Source organism: Sitophilus oryzae, unplaced genomic scaffold (genome assembly GCF_002938485.1).
Source record: "Sitophilus oryzae breed Bouriz unplaced genomic scaffold, Soryzae_2.0 scaffold_1620_pilon_pilon, whole genome shotgun sequence".
NCBI classification, from domain to species: Eukaryota; Metazoa; Arthropoda; class Insecta; order Coleoptera; family Curculionidae; genus Sitophilus; species Sitophilus oryzae.
The window spans coordinates 601,856-626,369 of record NW_022146304.1 but is presented as its reverse complement, the minus strand read 5'-3'; the positions used below and the strand labels follow the sequence as shown (position 1 = coordinate 626,369).

Below are 24,514 nucleotides of genomic sequence, written 5' to 3'. Positions count from 1 at the left end.
GCAACCTAATGGGCGAATTCGTGACAAGGCTGATTTGATTTCCCCTTACGTCTCAAGTGTTGTACGGTGCAGACACCAATCGTTCTGTGGTCAACGCATAAAACACTTATTTTATGTAATTCGGCCAGCGAAGGCATATCGAAGACGGTATGGATCTGAAAGTGACAGTGTTGCCATATTAAAATGTGTAATATCTGTAATACGTTTGTCAAAAATATCTTTGGATGAAAAATCCGCGTTTATGTATTGAAAATTTATTCGTGTTAAACATAGAATAAAAAACAAAAATAAAAATTCTTTTATAGGTACTAGTGATGTGTCGGTATTTTAGTATTTTTTTGTAACGTCGTGTCGCGCTCCACAACGAATCAGCAACCTGTTACTGAAGAACGACGACAAAATTATAAATTATTTATAATTTGCAAATAAATTATTTATAATCGCCCTTTTGAAGTTAGCTCGAACCGTAGTAACCGCATAGCGATCGACGTGTTTAGCTCCAACCGTCGCAATTTCGTCGGTAGCCAACAGTAGTAACTGAAACTGGTTGTACGTAGCGTCGCGCGTGTTCGCACCAGCCGTCGCGCTCCTAGAGCCGTAGTTCCGCCTGTCGCGAACAGAAGTAACTGGTAACTGCTGTAACTGATTATCGACGCTCGACCTCGGCGGCGACGTATTTCGCTCCAGCCGTCGCGCTCCTAGAGCCGTAGTTCCGTCTGTCGCGAAGAGAAGTAACTGGTCCCTGCTGTAACTGATTATCGACGCTCGACCTCGGCGGCGACATACTTCGTTCCTGCAGTCGCTGGAGCGCTTCTAGGGTTCCGGTTTTGCCTGTCGTGATTTGGTTGGTTGTTGCTATTGGCGTTGGTGCTCCCGTCGCTACGTAACTTTCGAAATAACGATTTTTGGTATGTAAATATATGGATATAAAATAGCGTTGTTTGACGAAACGCAAAAGCAAATAAAATAAAATAAACATATTTTATTTGCTTTTATACATTTACGTAAGATTTTTATTGACAAAAGCCAGTATCTGGGACGGTTTTATAGAGGGTAATTCTCCAATATCAGTTGTATCTAAGTTTATGGCAATAATGGTTGCAACAGCTAGGAGAATTGTAAGAACCTGACAACACTGGTTGGGAGTAGGTAGGTACTAATGCCAGAAATACTGCATAAGCGTGACACTTTGGAAGTAGGAACCTGGGTTACAAAATAGCAGTATTTTGTCGCGGTATTTTTCTGGAACTTTCGCTATTGTAACGTGAATCATGTGGAACCGGTATTCCCAGCACTAATAGGTACTGCATATGTCGTATGATCGAAAAAAGTTGTTTAGTTGGCTTGGAATTTACGATTATTTACATTTACCATAATATTTTATATGTGAAATAACAGCAATCTTCATTTCCAAGTCAACTCTAACGCCGTTCTATGTTTGATCATATAATATTATATTAAATTGTTTAATGATAGGAAATCCATATTATTAACGTACTGTACCCAAAATCCGTAAATCTACGGATTAATCCGTAATTCTGGTAACACAGTCTTCGGCAACCGCAATGGTACAGTATTCTTTATCCGCTGCGCTGTAAACGATCAGCGCGCAGCGGCGCAGAGCTAAACTGACTCTCGGAATTCTCGGACAGGCTGACGGTAGCGCCAGCTACATCTCGGACAGGTTTTGTGCCTCAAAATCGCTCATAAGGTTCTGCAGTTTCTTATTTTTTTTAATAAGAATTAATTTCAATCAACGATAATACTGGTCGTCTAAGATAAACTAAAAATAATAATATAGTTCGAATACGTTCAGGCATCCTTAATTTACTTTCAATATTCAGAGACACGTGTAATCTACTTAAATAATTAAACAACTTATAGCTAGTCAATGTAGAAAATATATTAGTGTCGGATTAGCACTCAACATAACATCAAGTTTTGTTTGTCTACCTGATTTTAACAATATATACATACATACGCTTTCTGAAGTTTAAACAGGCAATTTATTATTCTGAACATAAAATCGAGCCTACCTGAATAACAATGTACATGAGGTATAATATCCACGTGTGGGAAACATCTTTGTGTTTCTTGGCGATGGAGATGACTCAACAGATTGGTATTTTTAAATGCGGCTAATTTTAATCTCGTGATGGAAGATGGCTTTCCTTAATTGTTATTAATTTTCTTAAATTGTGTAAGATGTTTCTTTAAGTAGTAGAGTTTGTTTAATTATATGTACATGTATAGGGTGTCCTATTTTCTTGTGTTTTATGGGGTTTCTCGTTTATGAGTTAGATATACAAAGATTTTAACGGTTTTTACATCACTGTGATACTTTTTTTATGAAACTGAATATGCTACACATAGATTTGTCCTAGCCATCTTAGCTCCTGAAATACAGGGCGAATTTGAAAATGTCGCATTTTAGACCTTCTTCGTTATCTTATAAGTTATCGAAAAAGCAAAGACTACAAAGACGAGACAGTGGGACACAGAGAAACGATTTTAAAAAAAGACAGACGGGGTCGCACTTTAAAGGGACAATTTCCAAGCAATTACATTCTTGCTAAGTATAAAACAGTTGAATTCAATAAAATATATCTTATTATAAAACGAATTATAATACTAAATATATAAATACCAATTCAATAAAATAATTACATCTAAATTATATTCATTTAGATACTATTATAAATGTAATATTTTTTGTGTTACTAAAAATTTTACTGTAGTAAATTATAAAGTTTCCCAAAATTCAGGTAAAATTTTTTATACGTGGCAACATTGTATTTCCATCTGACAAGTTTGTTTTCGCCTGCTAATTGCTAATGTTTTGAAAGGTTAGATGTGGGTTATATTACGAATTATTTCTTTAAAATTGCTTCGTTAAAAATTCTTTTCGGTATGATTTGTGAATTTGTCAAGAATATGTTGAATACCTAGTTGGTGTTTGGATAGAAAGAATACCTTCGAGTCGTTTCGATCTACCGCAAATAATACAAAAATACTATTTTAAGAAAATACCAAGTAGGCGACAACAGGCAAGTAAAAATAATCAATTTAAGTAGAATAGAAACACAGTTGAATTTAAATATTTTCGAAAGTGTAATAGCTAATTGAAGATTAAATTTTATTTAAGAAAACCAAGAATCATAGCTGTTCTGTTATGTACTTTATATGATGAAAATTTTCAAAAAACTATTTAAAGATTATTTTTAATATTCAATAATTATTATTGATATTTATATAAGGCTATGCAACCATTGTCTCTCTCTCTCTCTCTCTCTCTCTCTCTCTCTCTCTCTCTCTCTCTCTCTCTCTCTCTCTCTGTACTGATACTAAAACATGTATCTTAACCGTCCCTATAACTTCTATATTTAATATTTTTTTTTGTAAACCTCGAAACAAATGGACTTTACTCTATCGTTGACTCACCCTCTACATGTTCAATGTAAGTTTATTTAATATATTTTTGAACCTTGAATAATTTAATGGAAAAATATATTTTTCCACCACCTTTTCTGTAAGTCATTTATATTGGACTTTAATTAATATCATTTCTGTTAAAAAATGGGTCACATTGATACAGAAGATATCCGTAATGCATGCCAATTAATAAATTATAATGACCTTTTTTATTTTTTAAACCATTAAATAGAAATTAATTTAATGACACTAATCTGTTTTACTGTGTACTTCTAACTGATTTGATTTAAAATGCCCACTACTAGTACTGTGTATTAATAGGTCGAGGTAATAAAATTCATTCATAAAATACGTAGGTAGTTTAAAAACATATGGTTTTACTAATTTTCTCAGAATTACGAGACATTAATTACTTTAATAATGGTTCCATTGAATATATTTTCTTTATTTTTGTGGATTATTGGTTTTTGAGTCACGGTTATGGCTTTTAATTTATTATTCATTAAATACTATTAGTCAAAACGGACGACTATTCCAGTGTGATTATTCATATTTCAGTAATATTTTTTATTTATATATAGACTAAGAGGGTCTCAAAATGAATTTAGCAAAAACAAAAAAAAATGTATAACGAACGTGGCTAGTTTCAAATTCCTTTTCCGTAGCGTTTGTCGTCTTCGATTTGATCCGTCCTGGTTCCGAGGCTTTTGGTCGAAATTTTTAGCAAGGTAATTGTTTTCCGGATGACAGGGTGCTAGCCCGTCGCTCCAACCCCCAACCTGGAGGACCAGAGGTCTTTCTGTCGGGATACTCAGCCTTAGCCGAGGGGTTCCGGTTTTGTGGCGCCGGAGATTCGCCATCGCCCTATTCCTGTTAGCTGTATAACAGGCATCCATTGCCTGCCATACATTTCCAGTGGTCACGCGGTTCTCATGAACCTTCGGGGCCGTAGGAAATAGGACTTACTGGCAGAGCTTTTAGACTCAGTGGACATTTCTCGAGATTTGTGTGGCCTACCCAACTCAGCATTGAGCAATTCGACCACCCATTGTCAATATTATTGTTTAAAATAAACAATTATAAATGTTTACAATGTCAACGAGTAAAAAAATAAAAATAAGATTCAAAAATATTTAGTAAGTTTATAGTAAATATAGTAATAACAAATATTAGACCAGTGTTTACAAGATCAAATTCGATTATCAAAATATAAGTCATTTACTGCGAGGCGGCGTGCGGCGGCGTATAAAGCCTTGTCTAGTCTAGTCTAGTAAATAAGATTTCAATACTTTGCAAAATGAACAAAATTATGTTATGGATATGATTTCAAATGGCAGGTGATTGTGCATTTTTTTTTGAGTTGTATAATATTGAACTTTTAACTAATTCTGAGCGTGGGGTATGTAGATAAAGATCTTGCTCCGCGTTCCTGAGTGGATAAGTGTGAGATGGCCTTTCTTGAGAAGCTGATACATGCTTACACAATATAAATAAGGAAGGAAGAGTAAATATTTTTATTTTTTTTTAAATTAAATTTAAAAAATAAAGATTATATGCATATGAAAAATTTTACAAGGATGCTTAGTAGAATAAAGCTAAGTACACTTTAAAAACACCACAAATAGAACGAATGTTTAAAACTGCCGCATCCACTAAACACCGGCCAACGAATAAATTCTTTTGAGCAAATCCGGAAAATGTTTGGCGTGTTCGGTTCGGTTAGGCGCAACGTACTGACTACACAAACTTGTCACAACACGCGCGGCGCGTTTGGTTCGTTCGAAGTGTTTTGTTGCAAGTGAATACCCACCTTAAGGGAGTCTACACCATATAATTGTAAATGGTTGAATAAGCTGAAAATGATGATGATATAGATTGTTGGAATTTATGAAATATCAAATATAATGACTGTTAAGTATTCCACACAAAGATAAATTTATTTTAATTTTAGACTCATGAAATATGTATTATTTTTCATTGTGACATATCTGTGTAGCTACTATCATAACATGGCTTTAATATGAATAAATACCCTCAAAATATCATACAAAAAGTGAGGTTGCGTGACACTGTTTCAAAATATCTAATAGTTATGGGGGAGAACATTTGATATGTAGCAATATTGCAATACCTATGCAATGCTTACCCTTAAAGTAATGAGAGGTTTTAAAATTTAGCTTATTAGTGTCATCCAATCCAACTTTTTTTACGATAAAACTCTTTTGAGTTTGCCGTTGTTGCAGGGCATATACAGGGGGCGATTTCTTGTTCAAAATAAAGGGTAGTTTGCTTTATAAACGTTGGGTCAAAAGTCAACCATTAGGGAGATATCGCGGTACAAAGATGGCGGAAAAATAATGTTTTTATTTTTTATCTCGAAAACGAAAAGAGATAGACTAATGAAATTTTACGGAAGCATTACTGTTATGAAAACAGACTTTCTGGTAATTTTTTCACTTTTTAAAATGAGTGGAAGGGGTTGCAATAAACTACCCCTATCATTCTTGTTAATGAAATTTAAAGAAAAATCTTATCAAACACATGCAAAAAAAAAATAATTTTGATAGTTTAGTTTATTTAGAAACTTTTTTATCTCTTGTGTTTTTTTGATAAAACTCACCGATTTGAAATTAAAAAATAAAATGTAAAGCATTACATGTCAGGACAAAAAACATTTTTAGATAAAGAATCTAGTGGGCAGCTGTAATTTTTTTAGGAAAAAATCTAGTCGGCCGCTGTCACTTTTTAGGATGTTTCTATTATTGTTTTATTTGACATTACCCTACTACAATACGTTATTATCTAGATTATTATTATTATCATTATTATCACTAGATTCTTAATCTAAAAATATTTTTAGTCCTGACATGTAATGCTTTACATTTTATTTTTAATTTCAAATCGGTGAGTTTTATAAAAAAAATACAAGAGATAAAAAGTTTCTAAACAAACTATACTATCCAAATTAATTTTTTGCGTGTGTTTGATAAGATTTTTCTTTAAATTTCGTTAACAAGAATGATAGGGGTAGTTTATTTCAACCCCTTCCACTCATTTTAAAAAGTAAAAAATTACCAGAAAGTGTGTTTTCATAACAGTAATGCTTCCATAAAATTTCATTAGTCTATCTCTTTTCGTTTTCAAGATAAAAAATAAAAACATTATTTTTCCGCCATCTTTGTACCGCGATATCTCCCTAATGGTTGACTTTTGACCCAACGTTTATGAAGCAAACTACCCTTTATTTTGAACAAGGAATCACCCCCTGAAGTTTTTCGCATTTGTTTTGAAACACCCTGTATAAAGATACGTTTATTACTTACTCATTACACATTTTTTGTGATTGTTTATTGTATAATTTCAAAACACTATTTTTAATTTATACTTATTTAATTTGTAATATAATTCAATGAAAAATACTTTTAAGAAGTAAGAATAGGTATTTTTTGTCGACAATAGGTATTATTTCTACTATGGGAAACGATTAATAATGAATCAGCGTGTTCGTCAATTATCGACACATTTTCTCATGTTGACAGCTCTTTGTCTTTTGGAGAATATCGTCATTGTATATAACTAGTTTATGGTATTTTACGAGGTGTTTTAGTATTACCAGCATTGCAACTATTTAGTCTATTTCAAACAAAATAACTTTCTTTTTATTTCTGTTTAGATTTAATACTGAAATACAGTTTAGGGCATTATAATCAACCTACATTTCGAAATGTTAATTTAATATTGTTTTAATTTAAGCAGTTAGGTCAAAAACTGAAGTTTATATTTTCGAAGGAGTAAAAAAGGTGGTCGATTTCATTCTTTTAATATCCAGAGGTGTGGTGTTCTATGAAATTTCGATTATCAGATTTCGATTAATATTTTCCAATAAACTTTATAATATTGTTTTACTTTTAATCGTATTTACAGTTCATTTTGTGACTACTAAATATTTTTTGTTGAAAAGCGCGTACTAATAGACATAGGTACGACTTGACAAACATAAAAAAACATACACAAAGAAGTGAAACAATGAAATCGGGCATTGCAGATCATGTGTGGTCCAAGCACCACAACATGAAATGGTCGGAAGCACGGATTGTTCACAAATAACCCCATTGGAAAAAGGGCAAATTTAAAGCAAATTCATTTCTAACAATAATAAAATCTTTAGCAATCTAAGTACGGAAATTTCAACAATATGGCAATCACTCATAAAACGCTCCAATGCAAGTATTATTAGTGAAAAACGTGATGCTTGACTGCACCGAACTAATTCACGGGTGAATTCTAGGCTCTAGTACAGTACGTCTGTCCGTTCTGTAGCTACGGGGTATCCGTGAGAGGGGGAACGATATTATCTCGTTTTTCGTAAAAAATTAGACGAAGCGTCCCATAAATAAAAATTCAACAAATTTGCAAGTAGCCAATAAAATGAGTGACTTTCATAGACACAGATCCAGCAGAGGTACTGTATATACAGTACGTCTGCTGGATCTGTGTTTATGAAAGGAATGCGGACAAAAAACATTTAAATAAACAGCAATATATTTTATACGCCAAATTGACGATAGGACGCGTCGCCTAATTTTTTACGAAAAACATCGAGAGAATATCGTTTCCCCTCTCACGGATACCCCGTAGCTACAGAACGGACAGACGTACTGTAAGCTCAGTAGTTTTAAGATTTAGAATAGTTTACACTAGATAACGGTCAGTGATGTCACGTTGTGTAAGCAAAATAAATCAATACAATGGAAGTTCGAAATTCTTTTCGTTTTAATAATGTTATACAGGGTGGTCCGAACTGTATTCCGGAAACTTCGGCAGCATATTCTGCAGATTGCAATAAGTAAAAAAGTTCGTATAAATGTATGTCCTGAAATGCTTAGTTTCGGAGATAACAGGGTGTAGAAATTTCATTTTTATTTCGATTATTTCCAAATAATTTCCGAAGTAACGTCAATATTTGGTTGAAAATTGGTGTCTGGGAGTTTTTTGACATGACAAATTTGATTTTGATGTCAATATGACTCCTACTAGTAGAGGGCGTCACCTACATATCTTTTAACTGGTTTGAAGAGTAATAACTTTTCGTCTGTACCTGTATAAAACTACTGAGTAAAAAAATATACATTTACGACGTTTCTTGCGTGAAAAAGGTCTTTTGGTAAAAACCGCTACGATTAATGGTTTTCGAGATATTTGGAATAGAAATTATCAATACCTACCTGTCATCATTGACATAAATTAAACATGTTGACTAAATAGTTATTAGACTCAAATCATAAATTTGAAATGTTTTTGTGCCAAATGTTCAACAGAGACTGTTTTATCATCATTTTTTGCAGAAAAATTTATGATTAATTTAAAAAAAATAAAAATTGCCCAAATTTATTATATCTACTCAACGTGTTTGTTTTTCGTCAATAATGACATGTATTTACTATTTCCATTCTAAATATCTTAAGAACGGTTGCTCGTAGCAGTTTTTACAAAGATATATTTTTTACGTAAAAAATTACAGAGATGTATATTTTTTCGCTCGGTAGTTTTATACAGGTATGGACAAAAAGTTATTACGCTTCAAAACAGTTAAAACACGCGTAGGTGGCGCCCTCTACTAGTACGAGTCATATTGACATCAAAATCAAATTTCTCATGTCAAAAAACTCCCAGCCACCAATTTTCATCCAAATATTGATGTTATTTCAGAAATTATTTAGAAAAAATCAAAAATGGACTTTCTACACCCTGTATCTCTGAAACTAAGCATTTTAGGACGTACATTTATAGGAACTTTTTTACTTATTTTTATCTGCAGAATATACTGCCGAAGTTTCCGGAGTACAGTTCGGACCACCCTGTATATCATCAGCAGATGATTTAAACTGAGTTATGGTTTAATAAAACTAAAAGAACTAGTTTTAATCATTGCTGATCATGCTAAAAGTATCTATTAGCGAAACGCATGGTCAATGTTAAAAGTAAAGTGTTTTGTAGTATTGTGGCGAATTAGTATTTTATTCTGCCACAGGACACAAAAAAGAAACACACAATTTAACTCTAACCTTTTTTTTGTATTTTTTGCAAAAGTAGTTTGTTTTTGGAATCTTTAAAATCGTCCTTAACTTGATACAGTTTACAAAGCAGAGATATTTTAGCTTTCAAAGTGATTCAGGTAGAAGCATTATCGTTTGCATTATAGGTCACCACTAATGTTCGTTATTACGGTAAGCCTTAAAACGTCTATACATCACGATTAAGGGTCGAGATCAAAGGCAAACAGGATTATTTTGGATTTGGGTTTCAATTTGGTTTAAGGTGACGTAGTGCGGTGTTTCTGTCAAACGCCATGCCGCCGCATGCATCGATGCCCCGAGATGCTGCGAGAATAATTCGATGGAAATTTTCATATTAAAGGTTGAATTTTTATCAATTAGAGATAATTTAGTATGCAGTCTGTCCCCGGATTCTCTTTACAAGAGGAAAAACTTTTTTATTATTGATATTTTGAGAAAAATGCATTCTCTATAAAAAAATTGTTTGATCTAAAATGGTTAATCACCGTTTTAGGGAAAAAATGGAAACATTGTTGAATTTTTTCATGTTTTAATTTTTTTTGTTGAGGTCATAAAATTCAAAAAGCGCTTCTATGGTAATAACAATCCATTTCATTCTTTGATAGATGTTTATTAATAATTTTGATTAACGTCATATTCTTTGCTGTTGTTAAAGTATCAGATTTTCCGATAACTATCATCGCCCATTCCGTAGCATTGAACTAAATAAATTTTGTGCTTCTTTAACATTTTAAAACAACAAAAAATATGACGTTAATTAAAATTCTATAAATAACAATCTATCAAAGAATGAAAACGAAACCACACGCGTTTTGATTTTTAGGTCTTTTTTATAACTTTTTTTTTCACTTTCTTAGGAAGAAATTCAACAATATTTTCATGGTTTTCTTAATTTTCTCTAAAACGGTATGGTAATTTGAAAAAGTATAAACGGGATTAACCATTTTAGAACAAGCAAAAATCTTTTATGGAGAATGAAATGCATTTTTTCAAAATGTCAATAATAAAAAAGTTTTTCCTATTGTAAAGACAATCCGGGGATATACTGTAGAATCGGTTAAAAGTTATTTTTAGGAACATGATTTTTATTTTTAAGATTTGTTATATTTAAATTCGTGTTTTAATATACAATTAGATTATAACACCGTTTAACATATCATATGTAATATAATATATATGGTGGTCCACTAGAGCGAGGAAGTCCAATATCGTCATTGTTTTCGAATATATGAAGAGTTTTATAGAGATGTTGCATGATTTATAATGGTGTATATCCTAAAAATATTTTTTTTGTATACAAGGTGTCATAAAAAAAGTTATGATAAAAGTTTAAGTTTTTTTTTAAATGACACACCCTATTTTTCTGTACATAATTGGTTTCAGCATAAAATTCTTTATTTTTATTTGAAGCACTGTGCGATGTTGCCATTCTATTTCTTATTTACTAAAACTTTGGTTAAAAACATTATATCCGAAATGTGGTTAAAAACTGGAGTGAATATAACTTTATTAACATTTAGCTATATTTTCCTGAATACCAAGTATAACAGAAAAATCCGCGAAGAAAAATTTAGATTATCCTATACAACGAATTTCTTATGACGTCACCAAAGTCGGAATATTTAAATGCTATATCTATTTTTTTAAATGCAACACCCTGTATATTATTTTTCGTTTAGATACAGACTTAAAAAGCGAACATTTTTTGTAAGTGTTAGCGGTTTTGCAGGTATTTGCTGTATTATAGGTATTACATATTAGGTTTTCAACGGTAAATACCAGACAACGATCTTATTAGGTGGCTATGTTAAAATTTACTGTTAGTAAATATTGAGCCATATGAATATAATGTAAATATGAAATGTAAATACTGAGCCATATGTTATACAGGGTGTGCCTTAAATAAGTGCAAATATTTTAGGGCTAGTATATTTCGACCCCAGAAACACGATTATGAGGTCTTTTCGCGAATAAAAATTGAAAATTTTGAATTTTTTGAAAAGTTTTTTGGAACAAAGTTAAATTCACTCCACTTTTTCGATATAGTTTTAGTAAATAAGAAATATAATGGCAACACCTAATGGCTAGTTCAAATAAAAATAGTCTACTATATGCAGAATTGTATGCTGAATCTATTTTTCTACAGGAAAATTGAGTGTATAATTAAAAAAAACTTAAAACTTTATCATAACCTTTTTTTGGGACACTCTCTATATCACAAAATATATTTAAAGTATGCCCCTTTATAAACCATGCAACATCTGAAATAATTTCCAATGTTTAACAGAAAAACAGTTTCATATTATTTAATTTTCTATTTGTATGATTTCCAGGTAGATAATTCTTGTTGAAGTTATCACCAAATCATATAGATCCATTATCGAGCTATGTAAAAAAAAATGTATATGGGCCTAATAAGGGCTATCGTTAAAGGCCAAAGTTTACTTTGAATTATTCAGATGGTAGGTGCATCTTGTATCTATCGAACCCATGTTTTGGTAATTGATGCTTGTATTCCTGTTCGTAAGTAAATTTCGGTAACATCCCGATAAACTTGAATTAAAAGCATTTGCATGTCGTTTTTTACTAATAGTTCGATAATATGTTCATTTTTACTTTATATGGGTTACAATAAAAAAACATCAGTGAATTTTAATAGTATTTACTAGTAAGTAAAAGCTGATATGTACTGGTAGCTTACTAGTGAATGCCAACCAAATACAAATACGCTTTTACCTTTTGACTATTTTCTAGCACCTGCTCGTTACTATCCGGAAATAAAATTTGTATTAAAATTTTAAAAAAATAGAGAATCCCGAAAAAAAAGATTGAAACCATTCGTGAAACTCATTCGTGCAACTTTGTTGATTGATGGTCAGGTAGCGCCTAGACCCTTGATTTTTTTTAGTATAAAGGCAGATATTAATGTTGGTGTTTCTGTTTTTGTTATCGTTTTCTTGTAATTTTAAGATTAAATATGGAGGTGATTCAATGTTCTTAATTTTTTTATTTTTGCAACTTCCACCAACGCGTTATTTATTGTACTTTTACTGAGAAATTTTATTTTATTGTTTGATTTTATTGTTATTCTTGATTAATACACTGAAAAAAAGGATCTCTCAGTCGAAATGAATATGACTTTGACCCAAAAGATTGGCGCTTTTCAATAGAGCCAAGAACGACGTTTCTTTGCCCAAAGCATTAACTATCTTTTCATAAGCTTTAAAAAATTACTTTAGAGAATAGAAGAATCTATCTGTCCAAAGTATTTCACTCTTGACCCAAAATGAATATGCAAAGAAGTTCTTGCTACAAGAACAATAGTCTCTTTGATTCATGCAAAAATTCTTGATTGAAAAGGGACATTTCTTGATTAAAGAGACATTTTTCTTAAACCAATAGCGAATACTATTGACTCAACTAAAATTTATTTTGATCTAAGCGAAGTCTATACATCATATACAGGCATGTTACGAGGTATATTATTTTCTGATAAATTTAGGTTTTCCTGGTCTGTAGTAAGTAAAGTGATATTATTTTCCTCGATAGTAGTTATTTCTGCTTCTTCACTCCTTGGTATTTTTTGGGGTGGTTCATCGCTCTACAAATTACAAAGAAATGTTACATCACGATTTCAAAGTAAAGCAAATCAATTATTAAAATTATAAGCTTTTGTCATATTTTGAATTTTTTAATACGACGACTTGAAATTCTAAAATTTTTGTAATTATTTGCATAAAAAAAGCGATACCTATTTTCTTATTCTATAGTCATACACGCATTATCTAAACAGGTGCATTAGGTAAATGTCTCTTACCTTCAAATATAGCAAATAAATGCTCTAATTTCCATTTTTTCAGAAACTCCTTTAAAGAATCCATATATCCTAAAATTTGTCCATAAAAAATGAAAAATGCATGTTAATAACGATCACTAATTTGTTATAGGATATGCGTTTAAAAAGCAAATTATGCAAAATTCCAAGTGAAAAATTCCAAGCAACAAAACCCGTGCGTACTATGATGTACGACTGATCGGCCTGCCGACTGATTGTATATACCGTCCTTCGTCATCGTCTTTGCGTGTTGTTATTTTTCATCAAAAGAGTATTTAGCTATTGGAAAAATGACCATGTTCCTTGAATGAAGTACAGTAAAACCCCGGTTATCCGAGGTAACGGGGGACACCCTCCTCGGATAACTGAAAACTCGGCAAATCCGGATTTATTAAAAAATAAGCACCAATATGTACTTTAAACGGTTTATTAACATTTTTAACATGTAAATACATAAGTACCTACATATGTAGATACTATCTACATTATAAAACAATGAAATAAGTATCTATGCGCTACTGTTTCATATTGCATCTTCTTTTTCTCGCTGCCTTGTTTCTCCACCTGTTAAGAAGAAGCAAATCCGCTGGGGTTGCCTCTGATTGTTGTTCGATATACCTCAGAGCTGTTTCCCGAGAAGCAAAACCTTGATGGGTAATCTTAGTGGAAGGCTCTTCATCCACCTCTTCGTCATAGTTATCGTCATCTGATTTTTCGGTTTCCCGAAAGGCTTTCGCTATTTCTTCAATATTCATTTCTTCTTCTAAATCATCTGCTGTAACCCATTCATCACCGTCTTGTCTTATCACATTTTCGCAACCTTTTAAGTTTTGCATTAATTCTAATAAACTTTCTTCTTCTTCTGTCTCGTTTAAATTTGTACAGGACATTTCCATCCAGAACTGCCGGTAAACCTATCTGTCTCTGGAAATTGCTTACTAATCGTTATTGCTTTCTGCTGCAAAATGGGAGCTGACAGAGACACACCTTTTGATCTTTGCTGAGTAAACCACCTGAATAAAGCTTCGTTAACTTTTTCATAGTCGCCTTTTTCATTAATTTTCTTCGACGAAGAGGCTTGTTTTATACACCATTCTTCTATTTAGTGCGGTTTCTGTTCCAATCTCCAACTGTTACCTCACCTACTCCATAATCTCGTGCAACAATTTTAATTGTCTCTCCTGCTTGTATTCTCCTAATGGCTTTTAATTTATCTTCACTAAGAACGACAATTCTTTTACGTTTGTTTCGTTCCATTATAATACGGCAAACGAAAATTTAAACAAAGCAGTTGGTATACACTTAACTAGAACTCCACCCAGATAAATCATGCGAGTACATGCGTATGCTACTTCTCCGTAGTGAACGCAATAACGAACTGCATTCACTCAAATTTACATGCTAAAAGAGTCCAAAAATATAAATAAGGGGAACCACTCACACGAACCAAGGGGATTCCCCGTCGGTCCCAACGATTTTTAACGGAAATATGTAAATATACATATAGTATATTTCAGAAGCTCGGTTAATACGGAGCATAGACGCGAGACCTCGGATAATCAGGGTCTTTAGATTGGAACGGTTAATCCGGAGCTCGGATAATAGCGAATCGGATAATTGAGGTTCTACTGTACTTCCTAGCGTATTTTTCTTATTATCTTAAAACAAAGTAACTTGCACTTGGTTGAATGAAAATAGATTCAAGAGAAATTTTCGAATTTTTCAAGAGAACCAGTTTTCTTGAGTTAAGAGAGTTTTTCTTCAGGCAAAATATTTTCTTTTACGCTAAAATAAATTCTCTTGCCACTAATTTTTTTTCAAGAACGATGACGACTTTAGTTCAAGTCTATCTTTTTTATCAGTGTATGTTTTCTACAGTTAAGAGTCCATTTCACTAGCCCGAAAAAGTAGCAAAATAAGCGTTAGGCATTTAACGCTTTATGTAAAACTGGCTAGGTATTCTTACACAAATGAAGAAGGAAATTAAAGAAAAAGGATTATACTATATCCGTATTGTAGCACATTTTTAGACAATTTCTTTATTTTTAATATTTTAATGGTGAAACATCAACAAAATATTCCTTATGTTTGAACTAAATTTTCTCGAAAATAAAGATATAATTTAAAATTCCGTTACAATATGGAAATAGATTGAAGTTTTGTGATTACAGTGATATATAATTTATATGGTTTCGTAACAAATTTCTCGCTCTTATATGGCAAATGCTCAAGCTCTGATCTGAACTTTAATCAAAGCACGTGTGTTTGGAATTTTGGGTGTGGCTTAACACGACAGGATCGGGCTAAGGCTCAGGTAGATTTCTGAAATATAATATATATTTCCTTCGGGCCACGCTTTACCCAACTGAGAGCGACCCAAAAGTACAGAGTAATAGACTCTGAATAAAAGTAATTATGTGGTGTTAATAAGCCATTTATCTAAATTAACCAGAATCATTAATATTGCTGTTAAAATATTAGTAATAAGTATTAATTAAGTTTAAAATTTTGATTTCTTTCTTTTTAGCAGTCTTTTACTAGTAGCCTTGTATAAGAATATATAGAATGTAGAATGTTTAGGAGGGGAGTTAATCACCGCGACCTTACAGATCTATTGTGTGTTCCCCTTTCTTACGCGTTATAACTCATCATACAGTCTCAAGGCTTTAACAAAAGCCAGTATCTGAGACTGCTCTACGTAGGGCAGCTCTCCCTCCTTGACATCAGTCGTATCAAAGTTCATGGCACGAACGGTCGGCGCACGGTGGGGTATTAGCATGAAAAAGGTGATCGAAATTCGAAAAAGCAAATGTGTTTAAGATTTCCCAAAAAAAGATAAATGATAAATTAAATCATCTCTGCCATGAATGGCTTTGCTATGGGTGTGTTTAGTTGCATTCATTTGTTTCAACCAAACGTCAAAGTTGTTACTTCTCACAGATAAGAGGTAAATGGCTAAATTTTATGTTTAATATTATAAATTGTTGTTGTTCTTGTGCTCTTTTTACGTTTATATTATTGTTTTGATTGAAAATGGCTCAGCAAGCTGCAGGTATGTATTCTACATAAACGTATTATTTATTTTGATATTCTCTATACTAATGATTTTTTTTGCAACTAAAAGTTAGGCGTTCAGAAAATTTGATTAAATTTGTGACATTTTTATTATACTTAGAGATTTAGTTGCGCATTTCGAAGAATTCAGCATATTGTCTATATACGTTTTACTTAGTAAACATTGGGCTTTCATACAGTAAAATAAATACTGCGATTTTTGGATTTTGCTGATAAAATGAGAAAAACATTCTTGGTTTCCTCCAATTTGCCAATCAGTGATATACTAATGCGAGGTGTAAACCGCGATGGCATTGTTGTGTACAAAGCGATCGCATTAGTGCCATTAGCAGTATAGCACAATTTGGCATTAGTAGCGGCTTTAGTGGTATGGGCATTGCTCGCGGATCAGTCGTAGCATTAGTAGTAGTAGTTGCGATATTACTACTGGCACTGACCGTGGAAACACTGGAACAGTGATTTTTCTTTCTTTTTTTTAGAATCGACGAATTATCCTTTATTTTGTTCATATTATTTCCTCTTTAATTGAAAATAGCAATAATTTATATAAGGTCTACATAAAAAAATTTCGATCAACTATCAGTGTCAAATACCCCACTGTGCGGCGGCTCGGCGCATTCAGTGATAAGGGGTTCTGGTGTTTCTCCATTTTTCCCACAGAATCTGCATTCGACGTTGTTTCTCAGCTTCAGCCTACTGAGGTATTCGTGGAGGAGACTGTCCTGATAGAAGACCCGGGACAATCCGAAGATTCTTTTTACTTTATTTTCTTTGCCTTTGTTGAGCTTCTCTATATGCATTCTTTGACCAACTTCGAATTGATGGTTAATGAGTTGATCGCGTTTAGTGCTGCTTGACTATCGAATAGGATGGCAGTTTCCTGTTCTCGATAGTTCCTATCTAAGATAAATTGTACGCATCTTTTGATAGCGTAAATTTCTGCCTGAAGGATACTGGGGTAGGTGCCCATTGGTTCGGAGTATTAAGTTTTCGGCCCAAATACTTCTATCTCTATCCCGGCTTTGGTTTTGGAAGCATCAGTATACCACGTTATGGTATGGTCTTGTACATGATAAGTATCGTACAGTATTACGTTACATACGTAATAATGTAAACAGCTAATTGGATGTAATGGAACTTCTTCTCTTTCGGTTTGTTAAACAACGAAAAACCTTCAGTAATTTTTTGAGCCTAGAGAAACACAAATTAAGATGCTTTTCTGAGTGGAAATGCCGATCAAAGGCAAGCAGGTTTACTTAGAATTTAAGTTTCAATTTTCTTTTAGATCGCGGAGCGGTGCTATATCAAAAGCCAGCCGCCTTGGTCGTTATCCTTGTTGGGTTTCCAGACTAGATGTTATCCCAGAGGAAATTAAAATAGGGATTAAATTCAAATAAATTGCGCAGTTAATAATTTCCTTTGCCAAACGTAACCTGAGACCGTTATCTACTTTCTGTTTTATATGACATATTAGAGTCTGTTAGAGTGGTTACTTAGTTGTAATTGTATATTAATACAATTTTTATTTTAGCAAAATATTTTGACTTTGGGCATTAAAACAATATTTCAAAGTTAGGAGGGCCGGGTATTCCCGTTACCGTTTATGTCGATCGCATTGAAATAATATTAAAATCATGGCTTTGTCATAAAGTATTTGATTTTTTACTCTTGCAATTATTGAAACTATAAAACACTCAGGTATAGGCTTGGTACATTCTCCGCCGGTGCTGCCACTATCGGAGAATATCGTAAACAATCGATATATACAAATACGCAGGTTTAAATAGCGAGTTGTCGAAAAATTTATCATTTAATTATTCTAAGAGTTTTAGGAAGTATAATATGTGAAAATTCTAAAAATAAAAATAAAAAAGTAATTTTTTTGATATCTGCAGAAGTCTAACTTGTATAATAATTTATTATTCCAGTTAAAACACTTTTTAGATGAGTTCAACTACGTTAGCGAGCATAGTTTTAATCACCAGTTTTGCTAGTGGGGCATAATTGCGTTATTTTGTCTATAACGAAATTTTTTAAAGACACATAATTATAATTTTAGAAGATATTCATAATAATAATAGCTCCCGTATATAGCGTTTGACGCCTTGGGAGTAGTGATGGGTTGTTATTTAACTATCTGTTATTTTATAACAATTATTTAGAAATAACATAACGCAACCGTTACTACTTTTAAAAAATAACAGATATAAAATAACGACACGCAGAGATCGACTGTTCGTGAAACGAAGTCGGCGCTGTGCACCGCCACAAAATTCGATGCTGCTCGAAGCAATTCCAAAAAACAACTAGTATGGATGCTTAAAGCCTTTGACGTAAAAAGCTGATTTTTGGAAAACGGATTGACTTTAGGGTGTGGAGGTTCGATAAGAAGGGATTTTTCGAAACTCAAATTCCTCCAGGGGGTGAAACCACCCTCAAATATTAGAATATTTTTTATTTAAAAACTGGTGAGTTTTTCGAAAAAACTCTTAAACACGTATATTTTATTTTGTTGTTTTACATATTTTAAGATTTAAAAAAAATATTTACAGGGTGTTTCATAAAATATGACCATTGAGTAATCATGATTCTGCTTAAACTGCTTGACGTTTAGAGCTAATTTTTGGCAAAGGGATTGACTGTGGGGTGTAGAGGTTCGATAAGGAGGGGTTTCTCGAATCTCAAATTCCAAGAGGGTGAAAACGCCCCTCAAATATTACAATATTTGTTATTTAAAAAACGGTTAGTCTTTCGGGAAAACGCTTGGACACGCATAATTTATTTTGTTTTTTTACATATTTTGAAATTTTTAAAAAAATCACACAGTGTATTCCAAAAAGTTGAGTAATTGATTAACCACGATTCTGCTTAAACTGCTTGACGTTTAAAGCTTATTTTTGGCAAATGTGAGAAAATTTTATCCAGTTTGTATGTTAATGGAAATTCTTGCTTTGCTTTATCATCACCATTACAAATTAATAATTCGACGCGAACGAAGTCACGGGTACACGCTAGTTTAAGTGTAAAATTAATTCGAACTCTAGTCTGTAGTTGGTTTACTTATGAAGAATATACTACACATTTTCTTATATTGCTATTTTTTGACCGCAAATGGTAAAATCATAACTAAGAGCTTCTCGCCCGTCGAGTTAGATGCACCCTGTACACTGCTACGCAATTAAGGATCTACGCGGATCGAGGGGCAGGGCGTAGTTAGATCGGAATATACCAAAATCACAACCAAAATGCCGCCACTCGTCTATACCTAGACGAGTGGCGGCATTTTGGCTTTTTTATATCGCAATTTGTAAACAGCGCTTATTTGTAAACAACCACCGTTTTTAGAGAGGTATTTTAGATAATAATCGATATTTAGAAATGTTATGACACCCTGGAAACACTACCAGCGAGCACGTCATTGTTGCAACTTGCAACTACGTTGATACGCCTGGCGGTGACCGCCTCATACTCTTTCAGATATTTAGCAATAAAATAAAGAAACCTGTTATTTTTAAGCTGTTATTTTATGCTGTTTTTTTTAAATAACTATAACAGTTTCAACTGTTGTCTAAAAATAACAGTTTTGCCCATCACTACTTGGGAGTAGCAAGGTACAGCTTGCCATGCTAGAGCCGTTCGGTATACAAGGAAGGTAATGTGGCTAGCACTACGCTTCAATTAGTGTTGCACAAGAGTCTTGAAAAAGTCTTGCAAGACCAAGACTCTTGCAAGAAATTCAAGACAAGACTTTCAAAATTTCTTGTCTTGAATTTCAAGACAAGACAAGACTTTAATATGCAAGAAATCTCAAGAGTCTTGCAAGATTTCTTGAAAGTTATAATTAGAAATGATACATTTTTTAAGTGATAATTAGGTATTTGCGCAAGTTATGCCGGGTTTATACAACATTAACATAGTGGTAATCACAATCATAGTCATAATCATAAAAGTTATACTATCCACTTCTTATAAACCTGTTGACATCTACCATGAACTTAGCCTTTAATTATGTTACCCAACTTCACTGATATAAAAATTATGATTATGAAAATGTCCTATAAACGGAATTTTCGTATTACATTTTATATACGACGCTTTCTATGAAATAAAATATAGAAATTTTATTACCTTTTTGTTAGAATGTAAAATTTTTCAAGACAAGAAATTTAAAGAGTCTTGCAAGACAAGACAAGACTTTGCCATTCAAGAAATCTGCAAGACAAGACTTTGAAAATGTCTTGTCTTGTGCAACAGTAGCTTCAACCGCCTATTATTACCTCAGGATTGTGAATCCCAAGTGCTCATTTAAGGCTGAGTCGACCTAGGTACCCAAACTATTTTTATTTTAATAAAAATTGTCGGCTGTTGAAATGCCCGTTGTAGGATTCGAACCCACACCTTGAGATTGGTACACGAGAGCCTGTACCTCTACTCCACCGGGTACCTAGAAGATATTCATAAAACATTTAATCTAGTTGATTAAAAAAAGTATACAATTAATATTGCAAATTATATTTTATCCTCTCATAGTATAATATGTCTTTTTTTTTATATCTTCAATTTAGTTTTGCTATTGATCAAATCGGTGTGAGAAACTATGAAGCTATAAAATGTTGTTTCGGGAGAGTTGAATATCGGGGAAAGTTGAGTTATTGAATGTTATTGTACCAAACAACGCCCTAATTACGCTCTCCTTTACGTGTTAACATTTTTTCGGCAATTTTATTAACACTAAAAATTGTCACAACACAACACGACGCCTAGTTCGAATTCTTTTTCACTTATTTTTTTATTACACGAGACAGCACATCACACAAATCTCGTACCTGATGAGTGTTTTATAGTTTCAATAACTGCACTAGCAAAAAACCAAAATACTTACTTAAATATTATGACAAAACCACTATTTCAATATTATTTTAATGCGGCCAACATGACGGCGCGGCAGCGTGAACTATATATTGATAATTTCAGATTTTTTCTGTTGAAGCGCTGCGGTCGGAATTTGTTGAAATCGACTGAAATGCACCAAGTCTATATACAAAGTATATACAAGTTACATTGTGTGATGTAACGCTGTTTCGGGTAGTAAAAAAAATGAAAAAGAACTCAAACTAGGCGTCGCCGTAGTGCTATGTTGTGACAATTTCAAATGTTAATCAAATTGCCGAAAAAATGTTAAAGCGTAAAGGACAGCGTACTTATGGCGTTGTTGGGTGCAATAATATTCAATAACTCAACTTTCCCAGATATTCAACTCTTCCGAAACAATATTTTATAGCTTCACAGTTTCTCACACCGATTTGATCAACAATAAAAATGGATTCAAGCAGTTGGGTAAAAAACGATTCAGTCAGTAAACAAAGTGCTCATTACATATTCAAATAATTAAATATGAGAGGATAAAATATAATTTGTAAAATTAATGGTTTATTTTTTTTAAACAACTAGTTATTAAATGTTTTATGAACATCTTCTAACATTATAATTACTTTTATGTACCTTTAAAAGAGTCGTTATAGCCGAAATAGCCTCAATTATGACCGCACTAGCAAAACCAGTGATAAAACTATGTTCGCTACCGTAGTTGAACTCATCTAAATTTTTTTTAGCTAGAATAATAAATTATAATACACGTTAGACCTACTGAAGATGTCAAAATATTTACTTTTTATTTTTATTTTTAGGATTTTCAAAAATTTTATGTACTTCCTAACAATTATAAGAATAATTATATACCAGTTGTTTAGGATATTCTCCGATGGTGACAGAACCGGCGGAGAATGCACCAAACCTATAAGTGGTATATGATACTACGCGTATTCAACTGCAATATTCCATTGCATAATTATTGTAAATTCTAAAAACACCTGCTAACCATGAAAACTTCAGCAACACATGATTAACTTCTAAACAAAAACGACTTAATTCATACAAAAACTGAGGATTTATATAAGCCAATCAACAAGCAGACCCTTTTCAAAAACCTAGAATGTCAAAAAATTAATAAAAATTATTGATTGTCAAAACCATACTTTGTAATATAATCTACTTAATTGTTTTTATTTATTGAGTAGTTTGCCAATTAATTATTATCTCTATTTGCTGCTTAAATAGCATGCATATTTTGACTACATTGAATTTGGATATTGCAATTATTAATAACATAATAAACACAAAAATAATATTTAATTATATTTATTTAATTAAGAGGTTATATAAAGATTATCTGAAATGTTTTGTAGGTTCATGCAATGTTATCAATTCTATAAATAGGTCAAACCTAACCCAAATTGACATTTTTTATGCCAGAGCTACTACCTGAATCCCCAGCGGGAAATTTAAATTCCAGTTAGTCAGCATGACGCCGAATATGTCCATGGTTGGCAACAATGAATTTAAAAATCGCGCCCTCTATTACGTAACTTAAGTTTAATTGGTATTGAATATAGTTTTACAAATATCTTTTAATTGAAAATTGAATTTATTAAAAAATGTATTAATACATTTACTACTATTAAGTCACTATTAAATGTATAAATTCCATTTACTTTCGTAAAATTTAACGAATCTTTTTTTATACAAAGTGAGTTTCCTACGATGTTCTCTATGGGTATCTCGGAAACTACTGGAGATAGAAGGTTCGTTCCAACCATGAATCATAAACAGATTTGAAACAATTTGCAAATCTTGTCCAATGCGCATGTCTGTAAAATAAATTGTTTTCTAGCCAATTTGAAACTACGGTTGGAACACCTGACACATTTTAATATTTCCGGTGACAAATTCAAATTACTTAAAAACATAGAAACTCGATAAATAATCCTATTTATTGAACTAATTTTCACATTAAATCTATCGGCAACATCTCGAAAACTTGTAGTCTGGTGTCCCGTATACCACAATAGATGAGAACCTGAAATTAAGTTACATCTTTAAAGAAAATACCAATTTCAGCAAATGATTATTTTATATTTTACTTGATGCAAAGCAGGAATATTGCCATATTGGCCAACTTGGCTATTAAATTGGAATTGGAAATTAATTGGAATCTTGAGGCACAGTTTCCTCTGAAAATATTAACACAATAAGATATTAGATAAATTTATGTGCAAAAATGTCGATTTTACCTCAATAATTTTGATTATTAATTCTGTGCTCATCTAGTAGTAATTCTAAATCCTCCTCATCACTACTTTCCATGGACGACACGTCACTAATCTCACTACTATACTCTTCGTCACTCATTGCGATTTAATTATGATATCTGTTTACAAGTCTTTAATTAGTTGAACAGTCCGTTTAAATTATTCAAACAGATACGAGTATAATCAAATTTGCTATTATTTTATTGGTTATGACGTGGTTATAGGTTATAACGGTAATACGCATGCGTCGGATAAATGATAGGAGAAAATTTTGCAAACCGTTCTGACAGTTTTCAAACAGTTTTCAATTTAAGTTGGAACAGAAAACAAATGATTTACTAACCGTCAGTAAATCCGGTTGGAACGCTTTTCAACTTCTGCGCAAACTCCTTACTGTAAGAAACCGTTTCTTACGCGGGTTGGAACGAACCTAGAGAGTAAGTTAAATGGGGAAAGAATTGCCGTTTTATGGGGTCGTAAATATGCGCCTTTCAGATTTTTGAAAAAGTTCATGGCTTACTAGATATTTCGAAAAAAAAACAAATTTTGGCTATTTTAAAAATTTTCCCAATTCCATTATAATCTATTTTAGACAAAAAGTTTTCAGATAAAAGTTGTAGATAATCACATCCCCAATGAGTTTGTGTTCTCCGATTTTTTTCTAAAGCCTGTCAATTGTGACAAATGACACCAACATATGTTTTTTTAAATGGAAACCATAGCTGGCCAGGACTTCATAAAAAGCGCCATTTTTTCAGCTTTTCAACGATATAAGCTATAATATCTTTTTTTCGAAAAATTACTGAGTTATGGCCAATTTTTATCATTTTTAAACAATTTCACTTAGTTAAAACAAGTTCAATTGTCGTTGCTCTGAGAAATGTTAAACTGTCACATCCAAACTTCGGAAATTAAAATAAACAAAAATTGTAAATATGACTTTTTCA

General features: G+C 32.4%; 1 long non-coding RNA gene across 1 annotated transcript; it reads right to left on the bottom strand.

Annotated features, from left to right (window-relative positions):
• Nucleotides 1-23,230: 23,230 nt before the first annotated feature.
• Nucleotides 23,231-23,991, bottom strand: LOC115880261. Its single transcript, XR_004049834.1, has 2 exons — nt 23,400-23,991; nt 23,231-23,335 (listed from the first exon to the last, which is right to left on the bottom strand). It is a non-coding gene; the product is annotated as an uncharacterized LOC115880261 (long non-coding RNA).
• Between the last annotated feature and the right edge of the window lie 523 nt (nt 23,992-24,514).